The sequence below is a fragment of the Rattus norvegicus genome, chromosome 1, assembly GCF_021556685.1.
Source record: "Rattus norvegicus strain SHRSP/BbbUtx chromosome 1, alternate assembly SHRSP_T2T, whole genome shotgun sequence".
Lineage (NCBI taxonomy): Eukaryota > Metazoa > Chordata > Mammalia > Rodentia > Muridae > Rattus > Rattus norvegicus.
This window is the reverse complement of record NC_141534.1, coordinates 228,549,946-228,575,717: the sequence shown is the minus strand read 5'-3', so window position 1 is coordinate 228,575,717 and position 25,772 is coordinate 228,549,946. Positions and strand designations below refer to the sequence as shown.

The 25,772-nt window shown below is 41.1% G+C and overlaps 1 pseudogene; it reads right to left on the bottom strand.

The window, feature by feature from the left end:
* Nucleotides 1-550: 550 nt before the first annotated feature.
* On the bottom strand, nt 551-1,615 carry Rnps1-ps3 (RNA binding protein with serine rich domain 1, pseudogene 3; annotated as a pseudogene).
* Nucleotides 1,616-25,772: the final 24,157 nt, after the last annotated feature.

The following is a 25,772-nucleotide window of genomic DNA, read 5'->3' as shown; positions in this document are numbered from 1 at the left end:
CAACAATTGGGCTTCTAAAGGATTGGCTAGGTTTCATGAGGATCCTGTAGAATTGACTCACCGATTTTAGAAAGTAACAGAGACACAAGGACAGAAAAAAGTAACCATTTATGGAGGAATCCTTCAAAGGTTTTAACCCCCGATGTTGAAGGGTACTCAGCAGGGGTCATGTTCAAGACCACGGCACAGAGCAGTGGCTTGGTCCTTTCCAGCAGGGTGGCACAGCAACAGCGAGGACTTGACCAGGTTGTCTGACTGTGGGAAGCGGTGCTGCCTATGTTCCAGTTGGCTCGGCTACTAAACAGACAACAAAGAACTGAAGGAGTGAAATTTCTAGCCAGAAAACTACAGGGTACCTCTACGGGCACAGTTCTGAATCAACAGTAACTCTACAAGCCAGAACCCTCCTGCAGAGGAAACATCTCAACTGCTGTCTTCAAAGGCTACCCTAGTTAGGGACCCTTCCTTACAGATCCTCATTTGGCTAGAGAAAATGACAACACTGAGTCTGAGGAACGTAAGTTACAGAGGGACCAATCAATGTCCCTGCTTATTGGGAGGAGTTGGTGCTGGACCTGTGGAGGCGGTGGCCGGGGAGATCAAGACCTTCTACGCACAGGAGACCTGAGTTTTGTATATGAGTACACTGTTGCTGTCTTCAGACACACCAGAAGAGGGCACCAGATCCCATTACAGATGGTTGTGAGCCACCATGTGGTTGCTGGGACTTGAACTCAGGACCTCTGGAAGAGCAGTCAGTGCTCTTAACCACTGAGCCATCTCTCCAGCAAGACCTGAGTTTTGGGAATCGACAACTTCTCCTCATCTGTGGGCGTGACTTATGCCACATGGGAGGTGGTGGAAGCTGGTCCAGCTTGATCGCTGAGGTGGTGGCCGGGGCCAGGGTGCTAGCACAGCAGTGGCAGTGATCTCTTGGCCATCAATTTGTCACCATCCATGTGTTTCAGCGCCTTCTCTGCTTCATCTGGATTCTCAAATTCCACATACGCATAGCCTTTGGATAGGTGAGGACTCATCCTTTCTACAGGCATGTCAATCATTTTAATTTTCCCGTAAGTAGAAAATAGTTCCATGGTATGATCCTTGGTTACATTCCTGGTGAGCCTCCCAGTGTGCACTTTGGTGGGTTTCGGTGAAGGGCTCCCCTTTTCCTGTCTTTTTTCATCTCTTTTAGCTGGTTTGGATTTGGAGCAGGAACGCAGCCTGTTGTCATGCCTGTGCAAAGCAGGGGTTGGGGAGCTGCTAGAACTGGAGCTTCCGGATGTGCTGGAGCTTCCTGAGCAGCTGAATGCAGAGGACAAGCTAGAGCCACTGCTTGAGCCTGTGCTCGTGCTGGAGCCCGAGCTGGAGGTCGAGCTGGACCTAGACCGGGTGCTACTGCTTCCGCTTGAAGCTCTGTGTCTCTTCCGAGTCTTATCTCTGCTACGATCCTTCTCAATTGACTCTTTACTGGCTCCTTTATTTTTAGATCTATCCTTGGACTTCTCATCAGAGCGGTCCTCGCGTTTGATAGGAGAAGGAACCCTAGTGCTGACTTTTTGTTATTCTCTTTGACTCCTAGCAAGCTTTTCTTTTTCACTCCTGATAAGTCCATTCTCCCCTTCTTCAAGGCAGCAATGTCAGCCTCACTTATTTGAACTCTCACTTCTAACTTGAGTCTAACAAACGATCCCTAATGGACTGCAATTTATGCCAAAGAGCAACATCTTCCCAAGGCCGCCACCTCCTCCCGCTCTTCTCAGACCCCTCTTTCTCTTCCGTCCTTCCTTCCTTCCTTCCTTCCTTCCTTCCTTCCTTCCTTCCTTCCTTCCTTCCTCTCTCCCTCCCTCCCCCTCCCTCCCTTCCTTCCACCCTCTCTCCCTCTCTCTCTCCCTCCCTCCTTCCCTTTCTTCCTTCCTTTCTTTTTCTACCCCCTCTCTTTCTTAAGGAAATACACTCTGTTGTAAATGGAGACACTTTTCCATACAGAGAAGCATTTGTGACCATTAGATATTACACCCCAAATTTATATTCCTTGTAAATCAAATAAAAGCCAGAGAAGAAAATTTGTGGTTACCAATTAAATATTTTAATTATTCTTCTATGCATTATAAGGAGGAGTTATAATTCTCCACACTAAGAATTAGAACACATTGCTCTGATTGTGGTGGCACACTTCTATAATTTCAACCCGTGGGAAGTTGAGGCAAGAAGGTTATAAACTTATGGCTATCTTCGGCAATAGGGCAACCTAGTGAAATGCTGACTCACCTATGTGGGGGAAGAATTAAAGGACATGGAGACACATCACATTGGTTTTCTAACACTTCCTAGATTTAAAGCTTGATTTTGTATTTCTGTTCTTATAAAATAAAAAAATCGATAATTCTTTCCTCCTTATGATATCATGATTATCATCCCTGAATACTTCAGTATGGATTTATTTCCTTCACACAAAATTTCTTTAAATACAATTGTAACCTTGACCTTTAAGATTTTTTGAGATTAAATTTTAGTTATAATATTATAAGTAAGTAATTTTATACATATAGTATATAAAGCTATTCTATCTTTTGAACTGTTAGTGATATTTCCAAACCTCAGGTCATTGTATATATTTCTAGAAGATATTTTCTGCAATAGCCATAATGACAAAAATTCCTTTGAGTTTATGATAATGTGATATAAATTATTTCTGGCATGATTTATGACAACACTAGGTTAGTGGTACATTAAAGATAATGTTTACAAAACCTTTTCACATGCGTTATCATATTTTCGTTCTTTAACAACCCTTCAGGTAAGCTATATTTTCAAGTTTTGTAAAAGTCAAAGCTTAGATGGCTTTAATGCAATTATTAATATTTTAGTGGTTTGGGGCTGGGGATTTAGCTCAGTGGTAGAGCGCTTACCTAGGAAGCGCAAGGCCCTGGGTTCTGTCCCCAGCTCCGAAAAAAAGAACCAAAAAAAAAAATATTTTAGTGGTTCTTATTAGATCTAGCAACTAACAAGATTACATAACTTGGATACATCACAATTAGAGATGGGCAACTGGATAAAAAGGATGTGCAGCTATTGTAAATCTAAAGTACTGAGGAAAACCTGGAAACCTTAGAGATAATTCATAAAAAGATAAACAAAAACTGTTCTTTTTTTTAACCTTTAAAATATTTTGTGTTGGAGATCCAATCTTGAACCTTGCACTAGCTAAGTACACAGTCTACCATGAACTTCACCCTCAAACTCTACAGTGGCCATATCCAATGATAGAAGAACAACACTTCCAGCGCTAGGCAGCACAAATGATGTGCTTCGATCTAGGTAGAAACAAAGTATACACTGCTTGGTGTAGTTAGCCCGGGGATATAAAAAGAAGCAGAGGTTACTGTGTTTCATGTTGGATGGTCAGCAACAAGGAACAATGGGTGGTTTTAGCTGTAATGCACAGATTCTCAGTGTACGATGATATCACAAAGTGCTGAGAATGAGCTGGGTTAACAATTCTTTCTTCTAGGTACAGTTGACTCTCACTTTGAAAATGTTAAACAACAATCCTGCAAGTTGGTCTATGTCAGCTTTTGACATAGTGGGGACGTCACTTAGTTAATTGATAACACGTCCTCCTATTATTGTGGCAGAAGGAGGAAAATTTTATTTTGGCTCTTGGTTTTAGAGGTTTAAGTCCATGGTTGGTTCACTTTGCTGCTTTTGGGCTTGTACCAACACTTTAAGTTATGGAATGGAGAACTCAGTGAATCAAAGCTTCTTATCTCATGGATTTTAGAAATCAAAAAGAAGTGTGAGGGAGAGGGTATCCCCAGATTCACTTCAAGCACACTTTTCCTCCTATATTGTAATTTCTATTAGGCCCTACCTACTAAGATTTTTCCTAGCTCATAAAAACACCATATACTGGGTCAAAACCTTTAACATATGAACTTTTGGGAAACATTGAAGCCCAAAACTTCAGCACTGAGTAAATAGTTTCCCTGATATATGTGACCAAGCACAAATAGCTATGGGATACTCATGTGTTTTCTCTCTCATGAACTTTTCTCTGTGGCCTCTTTCTTGATCTCCTAGTGTTTCAATTGATCTCTCTACCATGAGACAAAAGTGATATGGGATAATACAGTGAGTTCAACTTTTAAATATTTTAAATTACAGTTTCTTAATAATGAGAATTTTAATTAATGTCAAGTGCTAAATATACATGGCACTAAACTATATTAATGAAGATAAGTGCAGTGACTACAACTAAATGAATTGTCAAATTGGAACTAGCATTTTTATGAATATTCTTGGAATTATCCTCAATATAAGAAAACACTTAAAATAATCATTGGTTAATAAAATATTTAATAATATCCCATTCACAATAGCCTAAAAGTGCCTTGGGATAAACCTAAATATGTGAAAGTCTTATGCAACGAAAACTTTAAAAAGATAAATACATTGAAGAAGACGCCACAAGATGGAAAGACATCCTATGCAAACTGGTTTGGCATAATTAATACTGTGAAAATATTCACCTTGCCAAGAGCAAGATAAACTCAATGCAATATCCACCATGTTACACTGCAATTCTCTACAGAAATTGAAAAAAAAACCTTAAAATTCATATTGAAGCACAAAGGACTCAATAGCCAAAATAATTCTGAACAACAAAAATGATGTTAGAGGTATCAACATTTTTATTTTAAGTTATACTACAGAAATATAATACTAAGAAAAACCCTGCATGGTATTGGCACAAAATAGACATTCTGACCAATGCAATAGAATCAAGGACCCAGAGTTATGCCTGAGTGCCCTAAGGAACCTATTATTTGACAAAGATGCCAAGAATATACATTAGAGAAAAGACAGCATTTTTAGCAAATGACATTGGGAAAATGGGAAATCTATTTGTGGGAATAAAACTTCATCTTGCTTTTTCAATGTATATGTAAACAAATATTCTAAGTGGATAAAAATTCTCACCTGAAATTTCTAGCAGAATAATTAGTACACTTTAGGACACAGGTAAGCACTTTCTGAATAGGACTCTGGTCATCAGAAAATCAGACCAACAATAAACACATGAGACTTTCTGAAAGGAAACTGTTAATTGAAGATGCAGCCAAGAGAATGGGGAAAACAGTTTTCATCAGGACACAAAGACTTCAGGAACCAGCTATTGGTCCTCCATCTTGAATTCCTATGAAGACAGCACCATATGGGTACAGTCAGGTTTTTCACAGTGAACAACCCCCTTTCCTTTTTTTTCTGATGTCACAATTTTTCTATGTTATTGCTATCAATAGCTTATATATTCTAGCTTTTTCTTATACTTTTAAAAAGTTTATTGATTATCGGGGACTTTCACATTAAGCATCCCAATTACACTCACTGCCCAGTCTTTCCGTATCTGACCGACCCCCACCTTTGTGACATCGATGTCCCCCAAAAAAGTAAAATAAAAATAAGACTTTAGCTTCCTGGTTGCTGCCGCTGCAGAGAGCCCCTGGGCAGCACCCCACGAGCGAACCTGAGCCTCGGGACCACAGGTAAGACCAAATTTTCTGCTGCAAGAAAGCTGCCTGGTGAGCTTGGGACACACGGAAGCAGAATTTCTCTAGGACCGGGCACATTCTGTGTTTACCGGAAGTCCCACACCCGCGGATCCCGGCCCGCAGCAGCTCTCTGCTCCCAGACCTGGTGAGAGAGAGACCCAACCGCCTGGTCAGGTGGGCACTCCTGAGGCTGCAGAGCGGAAGAGACCACCAACACTGCTCACCCCTGCCCACATCCCTGGCCCAAGAGGAAACTGTATAAGGCCTCTGGGCTCCCGTGGGAGAGGGCCCAGGAGAGGCAGGACCCCTGCCAGAGACACCGCCGGACCCTGAAGGAAACAGACCAGATAAACAGTTCTCTGCACCCAAATCCCGTGGGAGGGAGAGCTAAACCTTCAGAGAGGCAGACAAGCCTGGGAAACCAGAAGAGACTGCTCCCTGCACACACATCTCGGACGCCAGAGGAAAAAGCCAAAGACCATCTGGAACCCTGGTGCACTGAAGCTCCCGGAAGGGGTGGCACAGGTCTTCCTGGTTGCTGCCGCTGCAGAGAGCCCCTGGGCAGCACCCCACGAGCGAACCTGAGCCTCGGGACCACAGGTAAGACCAAATTTTCTGCTGCAAGAAAGCTGCCTGGTGAACTCAAGACACAGGCCCACAGGAACAGCTGAAGACCTGTAGAGAGGAAAAACTACACGCCCGAAAGCAGAACACTCTGTCCCCAGAACTGACTGAAAGAGAGGAAAACAGGTCTACAGCACTCCTGACACACAGGCTTATAGGACAGTCTAGCCACTGTCAGAAATAGCAGAACAAAGTAACACTAGAGATAATCTGATGGTGAGAGGCAAGCTCAGGAACCCAAGCAACAGAAACCAAGACTACATGCCATCATCGGAGCCCAATTCTCCCACCAAAACAAACATGGAATATTCAAACACACCAGAAAAGCAAGATCTAGTTTCAAAATCATATTTGATCATGATGCTGGAGGACTTCAAGAAAGACATGAACACAATTAGGGAAACACAGGAAAACATTAATAAACAAGTAGAAGCCTACAGAGAGGAATCGCAAAAATCCCTGAAAGAATTCCAGGAAAACACAATCAAACAGTTGAAGGAATTAAAAATGGAAATAGAAGCAATCAAGAAAGAACACATGGAAACAACCCTGGATATAGAAAACCAAAAGAAGAGACAAGGAGCTGTAGATACAAGCTTCACCAACAGAATACAAGAGATGGAAGAGAGAATCTCAGGAGCAGAAGATTCCATAGAAATCATTGACTCAACTGTCAAAGATAATGTAAAGCGGAAAAAGCTACTGGTCCAAAACATACAGGAAATCCAGGACTCAATGAGAAGATCAAACCTAAGGATAATAGGTATAGAAGAGAGTGAAGACTCCCAGCTCAAAGGACCAGTAAATATCTTCAACAAAATCATAGAAGAAAACTTCCCTAACCTAAAAAAAGAGATACCCATAGACATACAAGAAGCCTACAGAACTCCAAATAGATTGGACCAGAAAAGAAACACCTCCCGTCACATAATTGTCAAAACACCAAACGCACAAAATAAAGAAAGAATATTAAAAGCAGTAAAGGAAAAAGGTCAAGTAACATATAAAGGGAGACCTATCAGAATCACACCAGACTTCTCGCCAGAAACTATGAAGGCCAGAAGATCCTGGACTGATGTCATACAGACCCTAAGAGAACACAAATGCAAGCCCAGGTTACTGTATCCTGCAAAACTCTCAATTAACATTGATGGAGAGACCAAGATATTCCATGACAAAACCAAATTTACACAATATCTTTCTACAAATCCAGCACTACAAAGGATAATAAATGGTAAAGCCCAACATAAGGAGGCAAGCTATACCCTAGAAGAAGCAAGAAACTAATCGTCTTGGCAACAAAACAAAGAGAATGAAAGCACACAAACATAACCTCACATCCAAATATGAATATAACGGGAAGCAATAATCACTATTCCTTAATATCTCTCAATATCAATGGCCTCAACTCCCCAATAAAAAGACATAGATTAACAAACTGGATACGCAACGAGGACCCTGCATTCTGCTGCCTACAGGAAACACACCTCAGAGACAAAGACAGACACTACCTCAGAGTGAAAGGCTGGAAAACAACTTTCCAAGCAAATGGTCAGAAGAAGCAAGCTGGAGTAGCCATTCTAATATCAAATAAAATCAATTTTCAATTAAAAGTCATCAAAAAAGATAAGGAAGGACACTTCATATTCATCAAAGGAAAAATCCACCAAGATGAACTCTCAATCCTAAATATCTATGCCCCAAATACAAGGGCACCTACATACGTAAAAGAAACCTTACTAAAGCTCAAAACACACATTGCACCTCACACAATAATTGTGGGAGATTTCAACACCCCACTCTCATCAATGGACAGATCATGGAAACAGAAATTAAACAGTGATGTCGACAGACTAAGAGAAGTCATGAGCCAAATGGACTTAACGGATATTTATAGAACATTCTATCCTAAAGCAAAAGGATATACCTTCTTCTCAGCTCCTCATGGTACTTTCTCCAAAATTGACCATATAATTGGTCAACAAACGGGCCTCAACAGGTACAGAAAGATAGAAATAATCCCATGCGTGCTATCGGACCACCACGGCCTAAAACTGGTCTTCAATAACAATAAGGGAAGAATGCCCACATATACGTGGAAATTGAACAATGCTCTACTCAATGATAACCTGGTCAAGGAAGAAATAAAGAAAGAAATTAAAAACTTTTTAGAATTTAATGAAAATGAAGATACAACATACTCAAACTTATGGGACACAATGAAAGCTGTGCTAAGAGGAAAACTCATAGCGCTGAGTGCCTGCAGAAAGAAACAGGAAAGAGCATATATCAGCAGCTTGACAGCACACCTAAAAGCTCTAGAACAAAAAGAAGCAAATACACCCAGGAGGAGTAGAAGGCAGGAAATAATCAAACTCAGAGCTGAAATCAACCAAGTAGAAACAAAAAGGACCATAGAAAGAATCAACAGAACCAAAAGTTGGTTCTTTGAGAAAATCAACAAGATAGATAAACCCTTAGCCAGACTAACGAGAGGACACAGAGAGTGTGTCCAAATTAACAAAATCAGAAATGAAAAGGGAGACATAACTACAGATTCGGAGGAAATTCAAAAAATCATCAGATCTTACTATAAAAACCTATATTCAACAAAATTTGAAAATCTTCAGGAAATGGACAATTTCTTAGACAGATACCAGGTATCGAAGTTAAATCAGGAACAGATAAACCAGTTAAACAACCCCATAACTCCTAAGGAAATAGAAGCAGTCATTAAAGGTCTCCCAACCAAAAAGAGCCCAGGTCCAGACAGGTTTAGTGCAGAATTCTATCAAACCTTCATAGAAGACCTCATACCAATATTATCCAAACTATTCCACAAAATTGAAACAGATGGAGCCCTACCGAATTCCTTCTACGAAACCACAATTACTCTTATACCTAAACCACACAAAGACACAACAAAGAAAGAGAACTTCAGACCAATTTCCCTTATGAATGTCGACGCAAAAATACTCAATAAAATTCTGGCAAACCGAATTCAAGAGCACATCAAAACAATCATCCACCATGACCAAGTAGGCTTCATCCCAGGCATGCAGGGATGGTTTAATATACGGAAAACCATCAACGTGATCCATTATATAAACAAACTGAAAGAACAGAACCACATGATCATTTCATTAGATGCTGAGAAAGCATTTGACAAAATTCAACACCCCTTCATGATAAAAGTCCTGGAAAGAATAGGAATTCATGGCCCATACCTAAACATAGTAAAAGCCATATACAGCAAACCAGTTGCTAACATTAAACTAAATGGAGAGAAACTTGAAGCAATCCCACTAAAATCGGGGACTAGACAAGGCTCCCCACTCTCTCCCTACTTATTCAATATAGTTCTTGAAGTTCTAGCCAGAGCAATCAGACAACAAAAGGAGATCAAGGGGATACAGATCGGAAAAGAAGAGGTCAAAATATCACTATTTGCAGATGACATGATAGTATATTTAAGTGATCCCAAAAGTTCCACCAGAGAACTACTAAAGCTGATAAACAACTTCAGCAAAGTGGCTGGGTATAAAATTAACTCAAATAAATCAGTTGCCTTCCTCTATACAAAAGAGAAACAAGCCGAGAAAGAAATTAGGGGAAACGACACCCTTCATAATAGACCCAAATAATATAAAGTACCTCGGTGTGACTTTAACCAAGCAAGTAAAAGATCTGTACAATAAGAACTTCAAGACACTGAGGAAAGAAATTGAAGAAGACCTCAGAAGATGGAAAGATCTCCCATGCTCATGGATTGGCAGGATCAATATAGTAAAAATGGCCATTTTACCAAAAGCAATCTACAGATTCAATGCAATCCCCATCAAAATACCAATCCAATTCTTCAAAGAGTTAGACAGAACAATTTGCAAATTCATCTGGAATAACAAAAAACCCAGGATAGCTAAAGCTATCCTCAACAATAAAAGGACTTCAGGGGGAATCACTATCCCTGAACTCAAGCAGTATTACAGAGCAATAGTGATAAAAACTGCATGGTATTGGTACAGAGACAGACAGATAGACCAATGGAATAGAATTGAAGACCCAGAAATGAACCCACACACCTATGGTCACTTGATTTTTGACAAAGGAGCCAAAACCATCCAATGGAAAAAAGATAGCATTTTCAGCACAAATGGAGCTGGTTCAACTGGAGGGCAACATGTAGAAGAATGCTGATCGATCCATGCTTATCACCCTGTACAAAGCTTAAGTCCAAGTGGATCAAGGACCTCCACATCAAACCAGACACACTCAAACTAATAGAAGAAAAACTAGTGAAGCATCTGGAACACATGGGCACTGGAAAAAATTTCCTGAACAAAACACCAATGGCTTATGCTCTAAGATCAAGAATCGACAAATGGGATCTCATAAAACTGCAAAGCTTCTGTAAGGCAAAGGACACTGTGGTTAGGACAAAACGGCAACCAACAGATTGGGAAAAGATCTTTACCAATCCTACAACAGATAGAGGCCTTATTTCCAAAATATACAAAGAACTCAAGAAGTTAGACCGCAGGGAAACAAATAACCCTATTAAAAATGGGGTTCAGAGCTAAACAAAGAATTCACAGCTGAGGAATGCCGAATGGCTGAGAAACACCTAAAGAAATGTTCAACATCTTTAGTCATAAGGGAAATGCAAATCAAAACAACCCTGAGATTTCACCTCACACCAGTGCGATTGGCTAAGATCAAAAACTCAGGTGACAGCAGATGCTGGCGAGGATGTGGAGAAAGAGGAACACTCCTCCATTGTTGGTGGGATTGCAGACTGGTAAAACCATTCTGGAAATCAGTCTGGAGGTTCCTCAGAAAATTGGACATTGAACTGCCTGATGATCCAGCTATACCTCTCTTGGGCATATACCCAAAAGATGCCTCAACATATAAAAGAGACACGTGCTCCACTATGTTCATCGCAGCCTTATTTATAATAGCCAGAAGCTGGAAAGAACCCAGATGCCCTTCAACAGAGGAATGGATACAGAAAATGTGGTACATCTACACAATGGAATATTACTCAGCTATCAAAAACAACGAGTTTATGAAATTCGTAGGCAAATGGTTGGAACTGGAAAATATCATCCTGAGTGAGCTAACCCAATCACAGAAAGACATACATGGTATGCACTCATTGATAAGTGGCTATTAGCCCAAATGCTTGAATTACCCTAGATCCCTAGAACAAACGAAACTCAAGACGGATGATCAAAATGTGAATGCTTCACTCCTTCTTTAAATGAGGATAAAGAATACCCTTGGCAGGGAAGGGAGAGGCAAAGATTAAAACAGAGACTGAAGGAACACCCATTCAGAGCCTGCCCCACATGTGGCCCATACATATACAGCCACCCAATTAGACAAGATGGATGAAGCAAAGAAGTGCAGACCGACAGGAGCCGGATGTAGATCGCTCCTGAGAGACACAGCCAGAATACAGCAAATATAGAGGCGAATGCCAGCAGCAAACCACTGAACTGAGAATAGGTCCCCTATTGAAGGAATCAGAGAAAGAACTGGAAGAGCTTGAAGGGGCTCGAGACCCCAAAAGTACAACAATGCCAAGCAACCAGAGCTTCCAGAGACTAAGCCACTACCTAAAGACTATACATGGACTGACCCTGGACTCTGACCCCATAGGTAGCAATGAATATCCTAGTAAGAGCACCAGTGGAAGGGGAAGCCCTGGGTCCTGCTAAGACTGAACCCCCAGTGAACTAGTCTATGGGGGGATGGCGGTAATGGGGGGAGGGTTGGGAGGGGAACACCCACAAGGAAGGGGAGGGGGGAGGGGGATGTTTGCCCAGAAACCGGGAAAGGGAATAACACTCGAAATGTATATAAGAAATACTCAAGTTAATAAAAAAAATAAGACTTTAAAAAATAGGGAAAACAACGGTGTATTCATGACTGTGTTATCAATATACTCACTGGAGCAAGATCAAATTTCCAGTGGCCAGCTCCTCAAATCGAACAGAGTCCTTCCCTTTCTGCCTCCCGACCAGAGGCCATCAACTGTGGAGATGTATACTTCGGAATTTCTATCATACTTTTTTTTTTCCGGAGCTGGGGACCGAACCCAGGGCCTTGCACTTGCTAGGCAAGCGCTCTTCCACTGAGCTAAATCTCCAACCCCTCTATCATACTTTTTAAGAGTTCTGTTCAGTGGCTTTCTGTTTAGGCTGCCACATTTTGGTAGAGGGGGTTTGGGATGGGGCTAGGGGTTGTCCCAGAAGCCTTCCATGTCCCTCCCTCTCAGTTGTGTATCTGTAGTTGTTGTTGTCACAGCAAAAGTAGCCTCCTTGCTTTTCACAGTCCGCAGGAGCTCAGATCATGGGCCTCTGCCCAGTTTCTGGCAACAGCACAGACCACAAACAGCTCCTAGCTGCAGGGGTACCATGGACTCAGAAAAGGACCTTGGAGGCAGGACAGGCCACAGATATCAACATGCTTCAGGCTGCAGCACAGATCATGGACATGGGGCTCGGGTCGGGGTGAGGAGGAGCCTGGAGCTAGAGTGGGGTCAAAATGTGTTCAAATCTTGTGCTGGAATCAGCAGGTATAGGATGATCATTCCTTACTAGCCCAGGCCCTGCATGTCCCAGAACACATTGCCTTGCACCCACATCTTTGCCCACTGCCGGGGATCATGTAGCCCGATAGCCAGGTTAAACTTCCACTTCCCTTATAAGATCATGTCCAGCAGCATCTGGAATTCCTCCTTATGCAAATGAGGCATTCCTAGCATCCGGGCCTTGGCCAATGATTAACACTCACCCTGATAATCCCCAGTGACCCCCCCAAAAGGTTTAAATAGCTTTTGTTTCCTCAGTAAAATGATCAGTCTCAGTGTAGCTGCCTCCCAAGAGTCTATTCTGACAGCGCTCGCCTCAATGGAGGCAAAGCCTGAACAGCACACCAACATCTTTAGTTCTAACACTGGCCATCGACATCAACACAGACCTGGCTGCACCAGAACCATGGACCTAGACGTGGCGCTTGGCGACAGCACCTAGACATTACCATGGACTCAGATGGCAGCAAGAGTCACCCACATCAATATGGCCCCTGATAGAAGCAGGAGCTGGGAATGTCAGTGTGGCATCAGGCTGTGGCATAGACTCGGGCTTCTGCATGACCCTCAGTGACAACAAGAATGACAGACATCTATCAACATGTCAAAGCCTAGTCCTAGCTCCAGCTAAACCTTGACAAGAAGTGATTGAGGGGAGCAGGATTTCTTTTAACTCAGTTTCATGGTAGAGGAGGTATAGTGGGCTCTGATTACCACGTGGGAACATGTAGCTGATGGGGGCAGAGAGCTGAAGATAGCTGAGAGCCATCAAGCAAGTGATTTAATTTATAAATCTTCAGACTTTTTGAATTTGCTAACAAGCTCTCCTCAATTCTAAGACTATAAAGTGATTATATATATTATATGGCTTTTTGCTGTTTATCTTAATCATTGATTTTTCTGATCTTTAGAAAGTTTTCCTTTAAAACTCCTTGTGCCTGTATGATTTCCTTAAATCTTAAAAGAATATCCCTAACTTTTAAATAAAACAAGTGACCTTCATAAACTCATTTGAAAAAATTTAAAGTGTTTTAAAATAACTTTCGTTTTAAATGTTTTATTTAAAAAATAAAAAATTCTTTTTAATTACGTAAATGTTTTATAGCTGCTTCCCCCCCAACCCCCCCCCCCCCCCGCTCCTTTCGTCATAACCCAGAATGGCCTCCAGTACCTGATCAGCTTGTCATAGGTTTCTGAATTGTTGATTTACAGAAAGTTTGGCTTCAATGTTTTAACTTAGTACTCTTATATTTTTACACTGTAATATGTAAGAAAGGAGGAATTCTACATATATTTTAATGTGAAAATGTTCATATATTGTTTCTGTTAGTAACAAAAGCATTGAACTTCAGGGGGCTTACTTATAAAAAGCCAAAAACATTTCCATTGTGATATAGAACACAGGACAGAAGAAAAACATGGTTTTTGTTGTGAGGTGGTAACACAATTCTTGTAGCAAGAATGGCTGGACTGCCTCTAGGTAAACACTGGGGTCTGTGCAGCTGCAGAAGCATCTCCTGCAGGAGGACCTAATTGAGGACTGCCTGACAGAGCAAGGATTGCTGGTGCAAACAGTGTTAGCCAAGCAGGAATTGCTACTTTCTTGGCACCAATCGGGTTGTGGGCGGAGGGTATTAAAGGAGCTCACAGCAGTGCTCAGATGAGCTTGCTGCAACCTTTCTCACCTGCTCCCAGAGTCTGTGCCTTTAGCTCTGTGCCAACTCGCCCCCAACCCCTAAGGGCAGGTAGGGTAGGGCAGAGAGCTGTTCAGGGCAGAGGCAATAAATTCTCACCAGTGTGATCCCATGCAAGACCAAGTCATACTGAATCATGTCTGCATGGCTTTATTTATTTAGAGGAAAACCGTGCTAAATATGTCAAAAACGTAACCAATCTATGTGGTGAGTGTATGAATGTTGGTTATGTTACCCCCTGGATGGTCCTTTGTCTTCAATCAAAGTATAATAATGAAAAGACAACTCAATGTAGAGCCATGTAATATTTTCCAGTGTTTGAGATAATATCCGATGATAATATATTTTTTATGATAATAAGAAACTTGGGTATTCTGAGCTTCTTTTTGGTTCATATCCACTTATCAGTGAATACATACCATGTGTGTTCTTTTGGAACTGTTATCTGGGGCCACTACAGAGTTCCTAAGTCAGTAGGTCTGAGGGGCCAAGAATTTCCATTTTTAACAAGACCCCTCACACTCCTGCCCTTGAATACTGCTGCAGATGAAGTTCATACACATCAGACTCTTCCCAGCTAAACCCTGGTCCTTACATGGAGAAAAAAAAATAGCTCTTCATTGTGGTTTACAGGCTAGGTAGACTCCCAGCCCTATCAGGCCCTCCTATTTACCTACAGAGAAGCCTGAGGCTGTTCCTTTTTCTGGCACTCAGTTTTGGTTATTTGGTGATGGACACAACACACACACACACACACACACACACACACACACATTACCACCACCACCACCACCATGACAACAACAATAAAATACACATTATATATAATAGAACATATAATAATTAATAAAGTGAGAATATTGGGTGTGTCAATGGCTCAAAAGTCGGCAGACAGAGGAACACTCAGTTGGAAATACGCTCCTAGCCAGGTTGTCCGGAGCCCGAGCTCTCACTAGCTCTTTTGTTCTGTAGCATGGTTGGCAGGTCCCCCAGGAAGGACCACCAGCTTCCATCCAAAGTGAGCATAGTTGCTGGATCAAATGTCAAGGCTTCAAAGTGAAAATGAATTCAGAGTCTTTGTAACCCTGCACTGCTGACACCAAGTGCAGTTTCTCTTTGGTGTTGAATGGGAGATCATTTGAAAATGTTTGTAGTAAATGAGAATATTGGTGCCATGGTTGGTCAGCTCAAAGCTGACATTACAATGTTGTCCTGGAACTGACTAAGGAATAAGTTGTTCAGCATTGACAGCTTCAGTTTCTTCTGTTAAAGGGAGGCGAGTAAAGCAATGTTCAGAAAGCTCACCCGTGTGTCTCTGGGCACAAACTGAGCGCTCATTCCCTTGAGAACCGAGATTCTCTATTGCTTCCTGTTGGTGTGACAAAACACTGTGACCCAAAGCAACTCATGGTAGAAAGAATTAATTTCAGAGGGACAAGGGTCCATCATGGTAAGGGATGTCCACATAGTTGCAAGTAGCAGGCATAGTGGCTGGAGCAGACATCTGAACACTCATATCTTGAACTTCAAATATTAAAGCAGGTTGAAGCTGTGAGCTCTCAGAGCCTACAGTGATGTACTTCCTCCAAACCTCCCCAAATAGCTCCACCAACTGTTTAAGTGCCTGTACATGGAATTCTAAAGAGCTCTATGGTGTCAAATGTCATTTAAATCGCCATGATTCCATCTCACTGTTTCCTTGCTGTGTAGCAAGTATGCTACCCAGAAGAATCTCTTCACAATGTGCTCTTTGGATCACACATTCTGGTGGACTGTGTTCTTTTTCCCTTTGATCATTGAAGATGACGAACTATCAGTCACTCAGCAATTTTCTAATGAGAGATAAAAACAAAATGTGATGAACTGGGACTGTGGATGAAATGATTAAAACCAAAATAAATAAAACCAAATAAATAAAACACCAGAAAGAAATCAACCCAAGGAAAAAAAAAACATCTAATACCCACTTTTAAAAACTTGCGAGTAGCCCAAAAGTTCGAACTACCCAAGATGCAATCCAATCCACAGACCACAGGAAGCTCAAGAAGAAGGAAGACCAAAATGCGGATGCCCCACTCCTTCTTAAAAGGGGGAACAAAAATATCCATAGGATGGGATATGGAGGCAAAGTTTAGAGCGGAGACTGAAGGAATGGCCATTCAGAGCCTGCCCCACCTGTGGCCCACATATATACAGCCAAAACTAGAAAAGATTGACGAAGCTAAAAAGTGCAAGCTGAAAGGGACCGGATATAGATGTCTCCTGAGAGACACATTTGGAGCATGCCCAATACAGAGGTCAATGCTAGGAGCAAACCACTGAACTGAGAACAGGACCCCATTTGGGGGAATTAGAGGAAGGATTTAAAGAGCTGAAGGGTCTTGCAACCCCATAAGAACAACAATGCCAACCAACCAGGGCTACTGGGACTAAACCACAAGGGGAAGGGGAAGTCCTTGGTTCTGCCAAGGTTGGACCCTTAGTGCAGCGGAATGTTGGGGGCGGATAAGGGGGAGTGAGTGGGGGGGCACCAGTATGGGGGAGGGGAAAGGGATGCGAGCTTATGGACAGAAAAATAAAAAAATAAAATAAAATTTCAAAAATAAACCTTGTACGCGGTTGGGGATTTAGCTCAGTGGTAGAGTGCTTGCCTAGCAAGCGCAAGGCCCTGGGTTCGGTCCCCAGCTCCGAAAAAAAAAAAAAAGAAAGAAAGAAAGAAAAAAATAAACCTTGTAAGTATAACCGATTGCTTCCTGTTGAAGAAAAAATATAAATTATTCAGTCTCCAGTTTGTATTTCAGACACCCAATTTTATTCTTTCATCTGTAAATTTTAATCATCATTTAAAATAAAGAACTCATATCCTTTTTAGTATCCCTGGGATAATAATTTCATCAGATACTTTCCCAACAAATTATGATAGAGACACAGTTGGCACTTCAATTACACCAGTGCACCAGAGGCTAACGGAAGTGAGGAAATAGTTTTTCCTAGACAGTAGCTAACATAGATAAAAGGCGAGAACTAAGTCTCACCAGTCATTTTGGAGGTAAAATAAGCCGTAATACATTTGTGCATGTGACTCATGGCCAGGAATATTTTCCCCTTTGGTCTTAAATTTGGAACACAAAAATAACCATAAATCAAATCCTCTTATCCACATGCAAGCTGAGACGTGGAAGGTCTAAATAACAGAATAGTATTTTTATATAGAATTCTAAAGGGCTTTAATTCTAGAGGTCTAAAACAAATCAAGACAAAAATTAGCATATTCTACTGCAGCCAAAGTTCAGCGTTCTGGGTAAGGGAATTCAATTCTGCAGTGTATGTTGAGGTGAGTGGGTAGAAGCACATTGAAATGCTGAGATGCTTTGTTTGGTGTGGATAGATTTGTGTTTATATTTTTAAGGTCTGAGGCACAAGAGTGAATGAATGTCTGACTTCTTTTTCCCCATTGGGCAAGATTGTTTCATAAATGTCATTCTGGGTGGACAGCTGAGTTCGTTTTCTCATTTTGAAATTCTTTAGTTTTACTGATGGGTTGAGTTAGTTCAGCCCATGACTGCTTGGTGCCATGTGCTGCACAAAACATTTTGGCAGGAGGATTTTTGTGGTCAGGGAGCTTCTTCATCAGAGGGTGATAAAGACGCAGAGAGAAAGCTTGTGCTCAGGACATTATGTTTCCTTCTATTCCATCCAGGCTCCCAGCCTAGGAGATGGTGTCACCATTGTCCTTCGTGGTCTTTCTTACCACCCTTTATTTGGTATTCTCTGGTATTCCTTTACAGACATACCAAAAGGTGTGCCTTAGGAATCTTCTGGGCCCCCTTCCATACAATCAAGTTGTTCCATCTTCTTAGGGTCATGCTCCCGTCCACAGTTGACTCATGTTTCTTCCCATTGGATTTCTGGTACCCGGTAGTTATTACCAGACTGGCTCAGATTCCAGCTGTTTCCGCTGCAAAGGAGATGCACCTGCCATTCTCAGAGTGAATCTCGAAGCAGCACGTCAGCGAATCCACACAAGAACTATCAGGATGAACATTTTAATACTTTTAGGAAAAACACCAGCACCTCTGTTTGATGTGACACAAAACCTGCATTGCTGCCAATGGAGTCATATTTCAACAAAGCTGGGATTGAGGCCATGACTATGATGAAAAGTTATCACCTTTAAAACCAAAATGTGACAGGAAGTGAAGGGGAATATGTCCTGTTTAGTAACACCAGCTTTGAGCGGTTGCTCAATGCCCACCAACAATACAAATCTAGTCCAGTCGTTGTGGTTAGTTAAGGACAAATGAAAACACGTGTTTCTTTCGATTTGAGCGTGGCATTTTCCCAAAGTGCTTTAAGTTAGGTTTGAAGAGCCTACGTGTTTGGATTTAATCCAGTAACTAGTGGCTCTGTTAGGCATTCGTTTGGCCTCAGGTGATGGAAAAGTTACCTCGAACTGAAGACTTGGAGCTAGAAGACCAGGAAAATAATAGTTCCTTAGTATCCTGGTTATTTTTTTTGTCAGCTTGATACAGTCATTTCTGAAGAGGGAGTCTCGATTGGGAAAATACCTCGGCTAGATTAACCTGTGCACTTGCCTGTGGAACATGTTCTTAATTAGTGACTAAAAGGGAAGGCCAGCTCACTGTGGGCAGTGTGGTTTATGGGCAGGTCTGTCTGAGTAGTTACAGAAAGCAACCTGAGATTCCTCTGTTGTGAATTCTCAGTTTAGTTCTAGACCCCATTTTTTGATTGGTTTCTTGGTAAGCTTCTTGAGTTCTTTATATATTTTGGATATTAGCCCTCTTTTGAATGTTAAGTTAGTGAAGATTTTTTTCCCAATCTGTAAGTTGCTGATTTGTCCCATTGGCTATGTCCTTTGCCTCACAGAAGCTTTCCAGTTTCACGAGGTCCCATTTATGAATTCTTGATCTTAGAACCTGAACCATTGGAGTTCTGTTTAGGAAATCTCTCCCTGTGCCAATGACTGTAAGGCTCTTTCCTACTTTCTCTTCTGTTAGATTGAGTGTATCTGGTTTTACGTTGAGATCCTTGATCCACTTGGACTTCAGCTTTGTGCAAGGTGACAACTATGGATCTAGTTTCAGTTTTCTACATACAGACTGCCAGTTCGACCAGCACCATTTATCAAAGACGCTATCATTTTTCCATCGTATATTTTTTTCATTTTGTCAAAGATGTCCATAAGTGTGTGGATCCAGCTCAGGGGATGGGAGGGGGGCAAGGCCTGACACTATTATTGAGGCTACACTGTACTCACATAACGAAGCCTATCATGACTGCCCTCTGAAAGACCCAACAAGCAGCTGGAAGATTCAGATATTTACACCCAACCAATGGACAGAAGCTGCTGACTCCTGTGGTTGAATTAGGGAAAAGCTAGAAGGTGTTGAGGTGGAGAGTGACCCTACAAGAAGACCAGTAGCCTCAACTAATCTGGACCACTGAGGTCTCTCAGACACTGAGCAGCCAACCAGACAGCATGGAAGCAGAGAAGCAGGTGTGTCCAGGAAGACTGGCTAGAATTCAGAGCACATGGTGCTAATCAATAGGGTTTGGAAGTGACTTTGAAATTGTTCTAATGCTTGTCATTAGAATTTTCTCATTTGACAGAGAAATGAACATAGAAAATGAATATGACACTGGATAGACCCTCCATCAATGCTAGTCTGCAAGTAGATAATACCTGTTGGTGGCTGTTCAAGTGCATCCCTATTTGGATGAGGCTGCTGGTCAGGCTTACAGGTATTTGCTCTGCCTGCCCAGAACGCATAATCAGTGGCTGATGTCTCTTATAACAAAACTAGGGAAAAGTGTACATGAAGACCAGTCTGACTGCTGGGGATGCAGCTTTAGGTTTCTATTAACATAATGGAGTCTTCTCCTTGGTGTTAGTTTGCTATTCTTTTCTTATATTACGTGGCATTCAGCTAAAGGGGTACTGTGACTATACCTGGGCGTTATGTTCTAAGATCATGACCTGAGAGTGATGGTGTTGTCATAAATTGCAGGTCATACACTATAATCTCCCACTTCCCAAGTGCTCTGGAGAATTCTCTCACAATTTTGTAAGTATGAATGCATGAAAGGTGGGACTTGGAGGTAAGTTTATTTCCCTTGAAGTTGTTACTTCATAGTGTCGTGAGCGATTGCCATTTGAATCAAGTATTCTCTATCTTGGGAGTTCAGCTGTACCCTCTTCCAAAAGGATCATCCAATCTGAGTCTGTGGACCAAGGAGGGAAGAGGAGGATAATGAGACCCTTACCTGACCACACCCTACCACTGATTGTAAGTAACTCTGCCTTAATTGGTATGGCTTCAAGGAGGGGTTTGACTGCAGCGTTTCTCAACCTGTGGGTGGCAAACCCTTTGTGGGTTGCATATCAGATATCTTACATGTCATATATTTATACTATGATTCATAAGAGTATCAGAATTACAGTTGTGAGGTAGCAACAATAATTTTATGGTTGGATGTTGTTGTAAAAATATAAAAAAATAAAAAAAGTATTTGGTTGTCTTTTATCCCTGCTAGGTCCGGCACCGTGGTGACCCAAGGAATCTGTTGGATATCTTAATTCTCAGTCAGCAAAACATCTCACCTGCTCTGCTCCATCCCATATCACACTGCCGAAGGCCTATCTCTGAGCCTGGCAGTAATCACTCTACCTATCTCGTTCCCAAGAGGTTTCCATGCCAGAAACACATCTCAACTCTGTGGTGGCCCAGACCAGCCGCCCCACACTCCATTACGCAGAAATCTACACATGAAAGACCACACAACACAATAACCTTTGACCCAATTGGTAAGATATAATTGCCCACCTAAACATACAAAGCCCAGTACCATCCATCCCTTAAGATCATTAATAAATACACAGAGCAGAATCTTAACGTCACCTGCCATGGCTTCTCCACCTCTCCCTCCTCTCTTCCTCCTCCTCTGTTCTAGTCTTCTGATAGAGTCTCCTCCTCTTCCTTAAAACTTCTTCCCCACCCATCCTCCTTCTCCTTCAATGACAGGCCTCCTTCTATTCTGTACCTGCCCCTCACCTGTATTTTACAAATTCAATGGGGAGAAGGTTCTAGTGAAGTTCCTGAGTACGTGACTAGGCAGCTGCAGCAATGGAATTAGCATCAAAATACAAATAACTCCAGGACAAACCACATTTTCCCCTTCTTGTCCAGTTAAAAGGCCTTTTCATTTATATATAAATTGAGTACAATTTTTTTTTGTACTCCATGATATCAGGAAATGAACCCAAAATTCCCGTGGAGCCCACGTTAAGAGAATCTGAGCTTTCTGTTATGGTAAATATCAAAAGGAACCACAAACCCTCACTAGCTGGCATTAACGAGCCATATGGCCTTTAGTGGGGTAATTTATAAAACAACTAAATACCTTTTATCAATTCCAATATCAATAAACAACACATCAAACCAGGACTTTAGTTTAAAATATATCTAAATCTTAAGCTCTCTACCAGGAGCCCCACAGGTTTTTATTTAACCTTAATAACTTCTATAATATATGTCTGTATTCACTCTGTCTGGTGTTACAGACATTCATCTCAACTCTTTACTTGGAGTTAGTGACTAATTTTTCCCTATCTAAGTTCCGAACCATGGATGAAAATCCCCATGTGATTCAGGTAATCTTTGTACTCTCCTTAAATCAAACTTAAACACCTTCTATCAATTTCAAACTTCTCTCCCGCCCATCCTTCCTTCTCCTCCAATGACAGGCCTCCTTCTAACCTGTACCTGCCCCTCACCTGTATTTTACAAATTCAATGGGGAGAAGGTTCTGGTGAAGTCACCTGATTCCTGAGTATGTGACTAGGCAGCTGTCCTTGGGACAGTGGAATTAGCATCAAAATACAAATAACTCCAGGGCAAACCACAGCAGTTGGAGGTCATCACAATATGAGGAACTGTATTAAAGTCACAGCATTAGGAAGGTTAGAGTATATAGGTCAGGAGAAAACTGCTGTGTGTGAGGATTCCACCCATGTGGCTGTGGGGAAGCCCTTAACTCTGCTAAATAAAGGTTTTCCAGGTTTGGCCTTTTCCACAACCCCAAGGAAGCCCAATAAACTCATTGGTTACCCAGAGTGAACTTTGGTTTAATCCTTCTTGTTTTTGCGGTTGGGACCTTAGGAGAAGGGTCAGATGTTGTTTATATGTCTGTCTGGAAAGGAATTTTAGGCACACACACATACACACACACACGCACACACGCACGCACACACACACACACACACGCATACCGCACACACACACCTATATTACATATTCATGCATTCTTTTTCTGTCTAAAAGGGGACAATGACTATGTGAGATACAAAATTTAAATCTGCCATCCTTGCAATCAGATTCTCTCCAAATTATATGTCCCAGGCAACATTGTCTCATCTACCTGGGCCATGTGAAGCAGAAAGGTGAGTAAGAAATATGCCAGCATTAACTCTACAGACCTGCCAGGACTATATGAATTCATAGGGACATCTGCCAAGTACGTTAGCAGAATGTAGAGAAACATATTTACCCTAGAAATTTGATGTCTGTGGCTTCTAAAATAGATACCACAAGATGGTTAGGGAAGTTTTAGAATAAAAGAGAGAAAACACAGGCAAGATATAAAAGGTTCAGAAGAGCTTTTGATCAGAGAAAAGATGGTAAAGAGCAGGAGAAGGAAGATTTTAGAGTAAGATGCACAATTAATTATATTACGAGATCAAATGAGGCTACACCTAATGTTTAACAAAAGTCAAGAAACTAACTCACAGTGGGTGGGCAAGTCCTAGTTAGATATGTGGGTTCTGAAGGTCTGTTCTTCACCCTTCAGCTCGTCATACTACATGACTGCTCAAGCCTTAGTAGAGTTAGGATAAACTGTGAGTGACCAAGTTCACTGTTACTGCTTGAATCAGTATTTATCCCTAGTGTAGATGGGTAGTTGGTCCCAGCCTTGTGGCTTTGAAGGGACGGCCAATTATGCTAATAGCTATATTTGTTCCTTTAAGCAGTGGTTCTTAACCAGTGCATTGTGACCCTTTTGGAGGCCGCACATCAGGCATCCTGCACATCTGATATTTACATTGTGCTTCTTCATAGCAGTGTCAGAATTACAATTACGATGTAACAATGAAATAATTTTGTGATTGGGGGTCATCACAACATGAGGAACTTTTAAAGGGTCACAGAGAGGTTGAGAAACACTGTTCTCAAGAAACTTTTTTTGGGCATAAGAATATCTTGATTATTCCCTCACGTAATCTCTATGGAAATATGTTGTGGGCCTTTCTTTGCCCCATGGTAGTTCTATTTTTAAGTAGTCTTTTACCTATTCTTGACTGCTAAATTCCCGTTCTGTGTGAAATATGAGACCATTGTTGAATTTTGGGCTATTCTTACCAGTTTTGGGCCTCCTTCATGTACCTATATTCATCCTATTTGTAATCTCTTGCTATTACTGCATTTCTGAGTGATCTAGAGTGTGTCTGAGAATTGTCTGAAGAGACCATAGAGAAGAGGCCCTTCTATCAGCCCCATGAACAAATCCTCAACTAACTTAATTCCAAGCTTCTCTTTTAATTTTGAAAAAAAAATCAACTCACAAACTATTATATGAATAAATTGCCACAAGACAAAAATGCTCCTAAATCTTTTGGCTCCACACGAGATCATTAGTTAGAATCAGTTTTTATGGTGCCCTTGATCTTGGCAATCACATCTTTAAAAACAGAAATGAAAAATCTGTCTTGTAGAACTTATGTGAATTATACTAGTGTGAGTAATACTAGTATGTGAAAATTACAACCCATCATGCCTTCTGCAGCATAGCAGATTCCCAGTGCTTGCTCCCTGTGTATGTTTGGATTCTGCTGGAGCTCATGCACTGTTCACATCAGCAACTTACACCTTACTATTAACTCTCTTGAATAAGGGCATATCACTCTTTCTTTTTGTTGGTTAAGTTTCTACATGTGATCTATTGCACTAGTGGATTGAATTTAAAATATTATTTTTACTTCCTACACTTGCAGACTGGGGATACAGAATAGTATCTAAGTATTCCTTTAATTCTTCTAGGGCTATTTAAAATTTATTATAATACAAAATAGAATCAAATTCAAGTGTTACAAAAACATTTTTGTAAGATAATTTGGAACTATCAAATTGTATTACTTCAGAACAGTTCCAGGTAAGTGAAAATCAACAGTCATTTAAAATACCTTTTCACAAATGAGAAAACATACAAAGAAGGGTGGGAAGTGACTTATCCAAAGTCAAACGTGTTAATATGGGTAGATTAATATAATTCTGCACGGTAAGCCGTTTTTTAGACGAGAAGACGAGAACATTTAGCTAATGGAATTTCTGTAAAACTCCAAAAGTCCTATGGACCATTTGCTTTGAGAACTTTTATTTTAAAATAATTACTTTTATTCTGTCTGAGCAACGCATAAAGGGAGGTCAAGATAACCTTTTGCTATTTTAATTCAATTGCTGAATTTAGATAAAAAAATCAAGTTATATTTTGTAACCCCTCTGGTTTTCTGCTTAAAACTCTTTTGTATCTTAGGAATACTCTCTTCACACAGGCATACAACAAATGTACGAATATATCCTCCAAGCAGAAAATTATATTGTTTTGTCATGAACAACATTGCCAATAAGGTAGAATTTGATACAATAGCATTTGGCTTAAGAGAACTATTTTCTTGGTAGGAAAACTGAAAGATTTTGACTGGATTGCAACATGTGTCTCTTAGCAGATGCCCGGAGTAAATCCGTAATGTCAATGCATCTGTAGATGTGCTTAGAATACAAACTCGGCTGTCAGCAGTGGCATTCCGTGCTAGCATTCTAGTTGTTGCTTTTACTTTTGTCTGGAGTTGTCCAAGTGAATGAGAAATAGACATTTTAGAAAAGCTCAGGTGCATATCCTATACATAGTTGGGGACAGTAAGTCACAGGTTCTTAGTAAGGGGCATGTTTACATTACACATGTATAACTGGGGATGATCTAGTCAAGGTCACTAGGATAAATGCTTTCATGAGAGAGACCTTCATGGTGAGCTGAATAGTAAGTTTTTTTATTTCCTATGAAGCATATATACCTTGTTCCCCTCAAATGAAATTCAACTGAGAATCTGGTCCTTTCCAATAAGCTTGTATTATTTTTACCAGAGCACTGTGGAATTGCTTTCAAACCTCACACCTGGAACATTCCCCAACAGCTTGTTAAAGTTTCAGGAGCTCATCTGTCATCTTT